Source organism: Lampris incognitus, chromosome 9, assembly GCF_029633865.1.
Source record: "Lampris incognitus isolate fLamInc1 chromosome 9, fLamInc1.hap2, whole genome shotgun sequence".
Taxonomy (NCBI): domain Eukaryota; kingdom Metazoa; phylum Chordata; class Actinopteri; order Lampriformes; family Lampridae; genus Lampris; species Lampris incognitus.
Genome location: NC_079219.1, coordinates 50,065,217 through 50,077,620, shown reverse-complemented (window position 1 = coordinate 50,077,620; position 12,404 = coordinate 50,065,217). Strand labels below are relative to the sequence as shown.

General features: G+C 45.4%; 1 pseudogene; it reads left to right on the top strand.

Moving 5' to 3' along the window:
• The first annotated feature begins 4,505 nt into the window (after nucleotides 1-4,505).
• On the top strand, nucleotides 4,506-9,212 carry LOC130118559 (uncharacterized protein K02A2.6-like; annotated as a pseudogene).
• Nucleotides 9,213-12,404: the final 3,192 nt, after the last annotated feature.

Genomic DNA, 12,404 nt, shown 5'->3' with positions numbered 1-12,404 from the left:
TGCTGCAGGAGCTCGTCTTTGTCCAGGAGGAGTGACTCCTTTTCTTGATCCATGGCCTTCTTGGCAGAAAGAGCGGCATTTAACTCCTCCTCTGCCTGGACGAGCGCAGCCGCCATCTTTTGTTTGTGTTGCTCCCCTTGGGAAAGCTCGGCAGTGAGGAGTTCTAACTTCTCCTCCAGAGCGTTAATTTTCACCATGGCAGCAGTGTGTAACTCCTGCTCCTTCAGGGCAGTGTCACTCTGCAAAGCGGCATCTCTCTGTATGGCCGCCACCTGCTGCAGCAGGAGTGACTCCTTTTCTCGCTCCATGGCTTCCTTGGCGGAAAGAGCGGCATTTAAGTCCTGCTCCTTCACGGTGGCGTGTCTCCACACGGCCTCCTTGGCAGAAAGAGCAACATTCAACTCCTCCTCTGCCTTGACAAGGGCGACCGCCATCTTTTCGTTGGTCTGAAAAACCTCGTCAGCATGGCGTTCCAGCCTCTCCACCCTACCATCAAGCTCCATGGCAGCAATTTGAAGTAAATGTTCCACCTTCAGGGCCGTGTCTCTCTGCAGGGTGGCATCTCTTCGCACAGCCTCCACCTGCTGCTGGAGCTCATCTTTGTCCAGGCGGCTTGACTCTTTTCCTTGCTCCATGGCCTTCTTGGCAGAAAGAGCGGCACTTAACTCCTCCTCTGCCTGGAGGAGTGCAGCCGCCATCTTTTCTTTGTGTTGCTCCCCTCGGGAAAGCTCGTCAATGAGGAGTTCCACCTGCTCCTCAAGAGCCTTCATTTTCATCATGGCAGCAGTTTGTAACTCCTGCTCCCTCGGGGTGGTGTCTCTCAGCAGGAGCACATCTTTGTCCAGGATGACTGATTCCACGTCTTGCTCCATGGCATTCGTAGCAGAAAGAGCGGCATTTAACTCCACCACTGCCTGGCGGACGGCAGCCACTCTCTTTTTGTTGTTTGTTTGTTTTGTTGTTTGCTACACAACAGATGGAAAATATCAGTGAATATCTGTGATTAGATCTGCTCAACACATCAGTGGCAAACACGAAGTCTGTAAGTATCACTACAAGAACAGTCTCATTTCCCCCCTCATTTGTTGAGAAGGTAATGCCTGCAGCCTGCGGGAAGGCAGAGTTGGCCGTTCAGCCCCGCCCACAAGTCCAGCCCCGCCCACGGGTCCAGCTCCGCCCGCCCACAGGTCCAGCTCCGCCCGCCCACAGTAGATTGACAGTGACAGCGATTTATGCCGAAAATAATTACTGTTTAACATAAGCCTGAGAGTTTCAAGTTTTGTTCTACAATAATAATAATGATAATAATAATAAATCAATCTTATATAGCGCTTTTCTAATTCTCAAAGTCGCTTTACAATAAACGGGGTGAAACGACGACAGATAAACGTAACACAGACATGCAGGGGCGGATGGGAAGGGGGGCTACGAGAGGGAGAAGCGGCAGCCACACACGACGCCAGCAGTACTCTCCCACGTGGACAGATACAAAAGGGAAAGAAAAACAAACATCATAAATCACAGATGAAGTCTGAAGAGGTGAGTCCCGACACAAATTATGACCGTTAATATCACGACTGTTAATTTTGAAGCTATTGTGTGCTTCAAACTTCCATTAATTGCCTGTGTGGCTCAAAATTCGTTAAAAAGGGGGGTCTATTTTTGGGGATTATCTTGATGAACAAAACGTGTTAATATTATAAGCCTTTGTTCGCTACAGAATTTATTTTCGTAATTTATCCAAAATCCAAATTCATAATTTTAGGATTCACCTGACCTTTTCCCTTTTCCGGTTCCGGGTTAAAAAGGAGGCTGGAAGCAGAAACTCGCAATATGTCGGTGAGTGTTAAATTGCCTTGCTACAGTAATCTAAACGCTCGTTCAAAGCTTATTAGGAATCAAACGCGTTTGATTGCAGCGATTGTCGCCTCAATATGAACGTGAGGCTATGTAGGTTGGTTAGTCACATGGCGTCGCGTTGTTAGCATGTAACGCTAGATCAGTTATTTTAAACGAGCGGCAGCGTCGCCGTCGTGTGACGGAGTATAAACCAGGCTTTCCACTGAGCCAACATGCACAATAACTGCTGCTGTTGTGCAGATATTAGTAAGAGCTAACTGGTTTGGGGGCTGGACCTGTGGGGTAAAATGCTAAATCAACAGCGCGGTGGGTAGTCGATGTGGGCTTGGGAGCGAAGCACGGTGTCGTAATGAATGTGGGCGGGGCTGCACAGACAGGACGTCCAACTCCGCATTCCGGCAGGCTGCAGCCGGTACTACTTGGCATCTGTCTGGCTTGGCCCGTTTTTTCTTCTTTTTTTTTTTAACGTTATAAACATACAGTCCAAAGTTTTCAGACATTCAGTCGTTAAGTGAAACATACACCCTTATATAATTTAGACTTATACGAGTGAAAATGGAAAAAGGCAGTTAATCAAATTAAATATGCAAAGTAAACAAATTAATTAACTTAAATGGCTTGGCCTGTTTTTACCTGCTGACCGGACTCTTGGTTCAGACCAGCTCTTGCGTTTTCATGTCCTTGGTGGTGAACGTCGTCCTGCTTCATCTTTCCTATCGCACTTCTCTGTCTGCGACTCGGGAGTCTGACCTGTTCTGTCCACCGCGAATCACCAACTGACTCCGTCGCCGCTGTGCGGCCTTTTATAAGGCACGACGCCCAAATCGAACGCAACATGATTGACAGATTCTTTCTTACACGTTCTGGAACGGTCGGTTTGTTGTTTGTTTTTAAAATGGAAAACACACCGCAGAATGAATTAAAATTATTTCAGTGAAATTACTGGTACAGAAATATTAAATGTGTTCACTATACAAGCCTTAAAATGTACTTCATATTTTAGAACCTGTGGGCACTTTCTGGAGCGCAGGACCTTCCCATGCCATTCTGTAGCTGAGCCGTCACTCCAAGTACCCAACTCCACAACCAGCAAGAAACGCACAAAAACCGACTGCAATCCAGCATCAATATCTGTCCCTAAATTCACACCGGGGATGTGTTAAGTGGATCGGTGGGCCAGAAAGGCATGCAAAATGACGACAGAAACACTGAAAAAAACTTCTGGGGATCTCACAATTGCAAATCCAACTCTATGAATGATCAACTTTTAGGTTATCGTGCACATTTTTATACGCCATTTTTTTATTGTTTTAGTGTTTTTCAACACTGTTGCTGCATTCTTCTGTCCACAACTTATCAGCTGACATACTGTTAACATCTGGGATTTTGGAGTGTTTTATTTTGCTTTATTTTCTGTATTGATGAAACAGGTCGCTTGCAAGCCTTAACTTGATTTAATCTGCAGTTCCAGCCCCCGCCCCCCCACGGCGTGGCCCCTCACTCATGGACGACCTGAGAGGGACGTTTAGTAGCACGCGCTTCTGCTAATCGCGCGCTCGTTATTCTTTGATATATTAATTTATACATTTCAATGTTGATCGGAGTAGTCTGACCAAAACGCTTCCACTTCATTAAATGCGCGCAGCAGAGGGGTGCCGTGGGTCTGGACAGCAACAGGCAACAAAGAGAACACAAATTAGATTTTTGGTTCTTTACTTAAACAGGCCCAAGTGACCTTAAAAGATTTTTAGCATTTTGAAATCAGAGTTAACAACTGGTTGTTAATTTATCACAACAAATGAAACAAAGATGCTACAGCAGTCTTTTCTGTTTTAAGTTAAATTATACATTTCAGATAAAAAATATAATGGTCCATAGCCTTGAAATTAATAAAATTGAAATAGATTAAATGTTATATAACGTCAAACACAATGAGTGAAATGTAAACCTGCTATAGAGCAGTTATTTTTCTGCTGAATTATATTAGTATCATTTGAACATTGAACAAAGTGACAATAGTCTAAAAAACAAGAAACTATTATGCGTTTAATTGGAAATGGCCATTTAGGGCTTCTCTTTCACCATTGTTGGCAAGTTCTTTGCAAAATGAAGCATTTCAGTTTTTTCACAGGCTAATCTGTTCCTCTTCGTCCACCACAATGATTTTTCAGACTGTAGAATAGATTCAAATTCAGAAATTCGTTGGATTTCCACACATGATTTGGTCCATAACAGTTTTGTAATTTGAAAAGTAAAAGCAATTTTCTCATAATAGCAAATATTGTACAGGTGTCTGTGACACAAACAATTTTGTAATGTATTGGGACTTATGTTAATGCGCACGCTCTCTGGTTAGTCTTTGATGGGGGGCTCTCGCGAGGAGAGACTAGGAAGTAATGTTAAGTATGAGCCGAACTGGAGGGAACGCAGATGTAGCCTGATGGCTGAGTATCCTAACTTTGCCAAGTTCTAAGTAAAGAGTTTGTTTACAACCAATGTCTCTCTCGTCTCTAAGTCGAATCCTACACTGGCGACGAAGCGGATCCGAACTCCAACAGTTCTGAACAGTTTATTGATGGAAATCAGCAACCTCCGATATTCTACTACAGCTTTGAGGAATCTGTGAGTAGCCTAACGACATAACCATGACCACGCTGGGTCGCATCGAAGAGTTTGATGAAGGCTGCGACACTGCCATTGAGGAGTATATTGAGAGACTGGAATGTTTTTTCCTGGCAAATGGAGTAGATGGAGAGGAGAAGAAACGCGCTATTTTGCTTAGCGTCTGTGGTGCTGCAACGTATTCTACACTACGTTCGGTGGTCGCTTCCGTCCTTCCTACAGCCGTCACCTATGAAAACTTAGTATCGGCCTTGAAGCGCCACTGCAGTCCTCCTCCGTCACAAATTGTTCAGTGTTTTCAGTTTCACAATTGCAAACAAAAGCAAGGCCAAGGAATCTCCAGCTACATTGCTGAACTCCGTAAACTCTCAGTGCATTGCGCTGTTGGTGACCAACTGGAAGCCATGCTGCATGACAGAATTGTCTGTGGGATGCTAGATGAAGCGCTGCAGCGCCGCCTGTTGCCTGAAAAGGAACTCACATTCAAAGCAGCAGAGGAGAAAGCCCTTGCAGCGGAAACAGCCACGTCAAATGCGCGAATACTACAACCAAACCAGCTGGGACCACCACAGTCAGCTGAAGTTCATCAGACTGCACAAAGTCAAACCGTTTTGAAGGTGAAACAAACAGTAGCAGAAGGTGGTGCAAAGCCATGTTTTCGTTGTGGAGGCACACACAACCAACAACATTGCAAATTTACCTCTGCTGTATGCCACTATTGCAAAAAAGGGGGCACATTTCTCGTGTTTGTTTTAAAAAGAGCAGGGATGTCGCATCAGCAGATTCTTCTGACACAGTTCCTCAAGCCGAACAACACACACACTGTTAGGCAACAAGAAGAGGAATATGACATTTACACCATGGGCAGGCAGCTGTATGCTCACGTAAAAAAAGCCATATCAAGCCACTGGGATCCTGAGTAACAAAACACATGTAATGGAGTGGACTCTGGAGCCGCATGCTTCTTGATCAGTGAGGGCAGTTACAACACCTTGTGGCCTGACCAGCCGCCTTTACTGCACAAGGACAGTAGTGTGCTTAGACAATGGTCACAAGCAGAACTACAAGTTAATGGGAAGATTTTTGTGGATGTGCAGTATCAAGGCAATCACAAGACCTTACCACTGATTATTGTTCGAGGTCAGGGGGCAAGTCTACTGGGCAGGGACTGGTTTGAGGCACTGGGCATTTCTGTAATGGGGGTGCGCCAAGTATGCTTACAATCCGTGGAGTCCATATTAACGGAATATGCAGAGGTCTTCCAGGACCTCGGGGCTTCACGAACCCCTCCAATTGCTATTGATATTGATACGACAGCATCACCCAAGTTTTTTAAAGCACGTTCGGTGCCCTTTGCCCTTCAGCCGAAGCTAGATGAGGAGCTTGACAAGCTAGTAGCTCAGGGTATTTTTGAACCCGTGAGACACTCAAGGTGGGCCATACCCATCGTACCAGTAGTTAAAAAGGATGGCAGCTTAGGAATTTGCGGTGACTATTGCTGCACTGTGAATACAGTTGTGAAACCTGATGTATACCCCATTCCTACGGTGGCTGAACTGTTTTCCAGACTGGCAGGGGGGTGCTTTTCAGTAAATTGGACCTCAAACAAGCTTAACAGCAGCTGGTGCTGGACGACGAGGCTGCAGAGCTTCTCACTATAAACACCCATCGCGGGCAGTTTGGAGTATCGACAGCTGTGTCCATATTTCAGCGTTTCATGGATACACTCCTCGCCGGTATACCAGGCGTGCAACTGTACCTGGATGTTGTCTTAGTAGCGGGAAAGACTGTTGACCAGCACAATGACCGTCTTTGTGCAGTGCTGGAATGATTCGCAGAAGCAGGATTGCGGCTACAGAAGGAGAAGAGTGTGTTTGCTGCTGACCAAGTTGAAATTTTAGGTTTTCGTGTGGACAAGGATGGCGTGCGGCCGACTATGGAGAAAGTTGAGGCTATTCAGAAGGCGCCTTCACCCTGGAACAAAATGGAGCTTCAGTCATTCCTAGGCCTACTCAATTTTTACAGCTGCTTTTTTCCAAACAAGGCTACCATCTTAGAACCGCTGCACCGCCTCCTGGATCAGTCTGCACCCTGGCAGTGGACTGATGCACATGAAAAAGCTTACACTGCTGCAAAACTACTGCTTCAGGCTGATGGCGTGCTCACACACTATGACGAACAAAACAATTAGCCATTGTTTGTGATGCTTCGCCTTATGGCTTGGGCGCGCTGCTCTTCCATATGGAGTCCGATGGCCGGGAAACTCCCATCGTCTTTGCCTCGAGGATACTATCCTCCACTGAAAGAAATTATGCCCAAATAGATAAGGAGGCCTTGGCGGTCATTTTTGCAGTCAAAAAATTTCACCAGTACCTTGCTGGTCGCCACTTTGTGGTTTTTTACTGACCACAAACCTCTTTTGGGCCTGCTACACCACTCTAAGCCCATGCCACCTGTCCTGTCCCCATGCATGCTACGCTGGAGTGTTCTTCTTGGGGCCTACGATTACGAATTGTGCTACCACCCTGGCAAACAGCTAGCAAATGCTGATGCCCTCAGTCGCCTACCACTGCCCGCTGGTATGCGTGAGACCCCTCCGCCCATGGAGGTGCTGTTACTGGAAATGGCGCCTGAAGCCCCACTGAATGCAAAACACATTGCCGCCCTTACTCGGAAGGATCCAGTTCTGTCCCGGGTGCTGCACTGGGTCCTGCATGGCTGGCCAGTGGATACACTTGACAGCCGTTTCAAGCCGTTTCTCACCCGGCGCCATGAACTGTCCGCACACAAGGACTGCCTATTATGGGGGAGTCGTGTAGTTATTCCCATCCTGGCGAGGGAGGAGGTACTGGCCATGCTGCATGATGCACACCCAGGCATTGTTCATATGAAGGGCCTGGGGAGGAGTTATGCCTGGTGGCCAGGTATGGATTTAGCAATAGAGCAGACAGTAAAATCCTGTGAAACCTGCCAGAGAACTCGTCATGCACCACTAACAGCACAGCTGCATCCTGTGGGAGTGGACAACTAAGAAATGGTCCCGGCTACACATTGACTTTGCTGGTCCATTCCAGGGGAAGACATTTCTCATAATTGTGGACTCACACTCTAAGTGGTTAGAGGTTGCCACGGTGAGTTCAATGTCGTCCTCTGCAGTGATCAGCACACTGAGGCTCCTCTTTGCAACTCACGGGTTGCCAGATGTCATTGTTTCTGACAATGGTGCAGCCTTCACATCGGAAGAATTCAAAGAGTTTGCCAGACAGAATGGCATCAGAGCAGTGACTACGGCCCCTTACCATCCTCGTTCAAATGGCCAAGCAGAACGTATGGTCCAGACAACCAAGGAGGCCCTGTCTAGGATCACTATCGGTGACTGGCAGACACGCCTGGCTAGGTTTCTGCTTTCACAGCATGTGACCCCCAATTCAGCAACAGGAAAGAGCCCTGCCGAGCTTCTCATGAACCTGAGTCTTACCACGGCCTTTGATCGCCTTCATCCTGACTATGAAAATGAGATGCACCTCAAGCAGGAGGTGAGTGCAGAAAAGCCGCAAGGCCCAAACAGATGTTTTAGGCCACAGGACACTGTGTACATGAGGAGCTACACTGGGGGACACAAATAGGTCCCTGGCGTGATAGCTGATCCTACTGGCCCAGTTTCATATAGAGTGCAGACTCCAGATGGGCAAATGCATCGACGCCATGTGGATCAGCTGCATGGTAGAGCGACTGCACGCACGGATGTGGTCGCTGGAGAATCCATTGTTCCTGGTGAGCAGTCACCTGAAGATGGGCCGCTCGAGTCTACCTCGTCTGAAACGCCACGACCAGAGACCAGCAGGTCTGTTGAAGATCCCTCTGGTCCTGTGTCCATTCTTGTGCCCACTACCTCTCTGCAGCGTCCGGCAAGAGACCGGCACCCTCCACGCCACTTGGCAGATTTTGTTGACTGGGGGAAAGGGGTGTAATGTATTGGGACTTGTGTTAATGCGCATGCTCTCTGGTTAGTCTTTGATGGGGGGCTCTCGCGAGGCGAGACTAGGAAGTAATGTTAAGTATGAGCCGAACTGGAGGGAACGCAGATGTAGCCTGATGGCTGAGTATCCTAACTTTGCTAAGTTCTAAGTAAAGAGTTTGTTTACAACCAATGTCTCTCTCGTCTCTAAGTCGAATCCTACAAATTTCATTTTAAAACTATTTTGTAGCAGAAAAGTAGCGAAACTCAATTGATGTACATGATATCACAAATTACAAAATTTCCTCGGTGAACTTTACAGCAACACAACATTCTGTCCTTAGACCCTCATATCGGATAAGGAACAGCTCCCTAAAAAAAAAACCTTTAACAGGGAGAAAAAATATGAGGAAACATTAGGAAGAGCAACAGAGGAGGTATAAAAACAATTTACAGAATACAGCATTGAAAGAGGATAACAGAATTATAATGGAATTATGAGATAATATGAAGAATATGATGAGGAGGATGCCAAGCAGTGCCCAGATGCCACCGGAACAGCCCAGGACCTGAGCCATGCGACCACCATCACCATGGAGACCTGACAGGAGGAAAGACTACACATGCGCACAAAGGAGATTCGGTAACACTTTCTATGAAGCTTGCATCTATAATGCTCTATAAGCATTTATGTATAACGCCCTATAAGTGTAGCTATAAGTCATTGTAAGATTCATTATAACCATGTATACGCCTCCTCAACAGCTCATAACCCTCTTTATGATACACTATATCAATTTAAAATGGATTTATGCATTATAGATATTTCCTCATTAGCCTGTTTATCTGTCAAATGTCATAATGCATCATAGCCAACTTGTTTTGCTGAAGTTTTGTAGAGATGCATAATGAGACTTCAGTGCTATTTCACAGTCTTCAGCCATAGCTGTTTGTCATTGTAATACACATTATAGGAAAGTATGGGCATTATAGATGCAATAGATGCTTATAGGGCATCATAGATGCTTCTGGGCCTTACAGGTGCAAGCTTAATAGAAAGTGTTACCGGAGACTCACATCACACCATTCACATACAGAAAAATGTAAAGGAGAAGGCATCATTCAGAGAGAGAGAGAAAAGACATGAGAGAAGAGAACAGTTTGCAATTGTCAATAATCTATACTCTATAATCTGGTCGGCAGAGCAGTGCTTGGTAAATACATTGAGACAGAAACCGATCTGCCATTCAGTACAGGTTGTGGAGTTTAATTTAAAGGCAACCAAATGTAGGGTAAGGCAAAAAGGATGAGTTTTAAGTTTGGATTTAAAGGAATCAACAGACTGATTGTCTGACGGCAGCAGGCAGGCGTTTCCACAAGAACGGGGCCCAACAGGAAAAGGCCCTGCCACCAGCTGACTTCTTTTTAACTTTGGGTACACACAGGAACCCTGTATTTTGAGAGCGAACAGCTCGAGATGGAATGTGTGGTTTAAAGAGATCAGACAGGTAAGATGGGGCAAGCCCATGTCGGATTTTACAAGTCAGCAGAAGCACCTTGTAGTCTGATCTAACATGGATAGGAAGCCAATGCAGGAAGGCAAAAATTGGTGTAATATAGTCAAGTTTCTAGTTTGGATCTGGTACCAAATTCGTGGAGAGGGGCTGAACTGTTTACTTTTCCGGAGTTGGCCAAGTTGACAGGCGCCGGGCAGGTATGGGGATACTCACAAGTCCCTGGTTGAGCTCCACCATGTTGGAGTTCTCCCCGGGGAATGAGAGGGTTAGCTCTATGCAACTACGAGTCACTGGGGGAGGAGGCTCTGATTCTTGTAGGGCTGCACGATTATGGCCAAAATGATCACGATTATTTTGATCAATATTGAGATCACGATTATTTATCACGGTTATTCACTGATTTTAGGGGAAAATATTTTTATTGCACTTTCCCATATAACAGAGGCTCTAAACAGAGCACAGAATATAAACAGCACTGCCTGCAATTGTACAAATATTTGCATCAAAATAGGACTTTAAAAAAAGCTAAATAAGCAAAATATAAATAAAATTGTGCTCAAAATATAGGCTAACTAAAAATAAATATGCCATTACGTAATGTAACCAAATTAAAACAATTCAGGCCTATGCGGAAAAGGTTAAATAACAGTATTCATAGGCTTTTAGCAAGGAACACCAGCCTGTCAACATTTTCCCGCTTGAGCGATGAGCGTAGGCAGGTCAGCACATTTCCCCCCGTGCTAAAAACACTCTCGGAAGGGGAACCTGTGGCCGGAATGCACAAATATTTTTTTGCCAGTTTTGAGAGTCGGTAGAGTCTCTGGTGTTCCCTCCACCAGTCCAGCGGGTCCTCCTCACTGTCAAGGTGGCCTAATTGTAGGTAAGACTGTAGCTCAGAGGCTATAGCTTGTTGTTCCTGGGGGGAAGAGGGTCTTGGTGTGGTTCCCTCAGTGGTTTTAAAGAAGCTCCCCAAGGTCTTCTTTTTCTTTGAAGTTGGAGCATCCTCAGCAGTCTCAACGTGGGGATCAGTCTCCTTGAAAAGAGTATGGTAAATAAAATATGAATACCAAATTCAATCTAATGAAACATATTTAACATCCACATCCAGAAAGTAGATTACAGCACTTTATTTCATAGCACATTTTAATCCACTTCATTTCATTCATTTATAATAAATTCTGTATCTGTATGTAATCACAATAATTACTTACTACCATGCCTACAGGCATAGGCCTCGCCATCTCAGAAGTAAGTCTGGCTGCAACATTGTCCTCACTGACGTATCTCAGTTTGAACCGTGGATCAAGAACAGAGGCCATGTCAAGCAGTTCTTGTGTCAGAGGGTCCTTGTATTTTTCATCCAGGTAGCTCAGTATTTTGGTCTTGATGGTGCATGTTAGGTTTGGATCATCATCCTCCACTTTCAGGATAGAGGAGCTGAAAAGGTGGAGGACTAGCTTTACAAAGGAAACACTGACATACTTCTCACTGGAAAGATCAATAAACTCAGTCAGAGGGCGGAGGTATTTGTTGATGGCCTCCAGGACGTCAGTGTCCTGCCATGTGGGGATGAGGTGTCGGGCCTTTCTATCAGTGGACAAGACGTGAGCAATGGCCCTCCACTGCTCCAGGACTCTTTCTATCATGGCCTGCCTCTATCCCCACCTTGTGGGGCACTCCGTCTTCAGTGCATGCTCTGGAAGCTTCACCTCCCTTTGTGCCTCTGTAAGCTCCTTTTTATGCCTCCAGCTGTAGGAGAAACTGCTCACTAGCTTTTTACACAGGCCCACTGCACGGTCAATCTGAGGAGCTCTCATTGCATTCTCTAAAAAAGAACATGAGAGAATTCATATGTTAAATTAAAGCACAGAATAAAACCTTATCTGCTTCTATACACATTGGATAAACAATCCCCATCATATTATTGTTATATTACACAGTTAAATTGGTAGCATGCTGTATTAGCTAGTAAACTGAGACACCAAAAATGACATCCATACAGGAAACCCTGAGAAAATCTAGCTAGCTAACTACATCTAAATAAAAAGGCCAGCTAATCAGCTGATATGGCCATCGTAAAACAACCACAGCAATATCCCTAGTTTGCACTGCAGTTGTTCTAGATGTTATTTGCGATACTAGTATTCTCACATTTGACTGTCTTTACATTAAATCAATTACCTACCAAGCCAACTAGCAAGTCTGCGTTAGTCTAACGACCTCACAGTAGCTAACCGGTCTAGTTAGCCTTACTTCTAAACCATAGCACTTTCGCTAGCCTGTTTCAAGGATAAAACCGCTAAGCAGCCATCAAAATGCGGTGACCAACTGCGCATTTTGCAAATTCACATGCTGTCAACCAAAGCCACATACTTTGCTAGAACACTAACCAGAATAGTGCTAGTTTAGCTATCTAATAAACTGCCAACTAACGTTTTACATTTGTT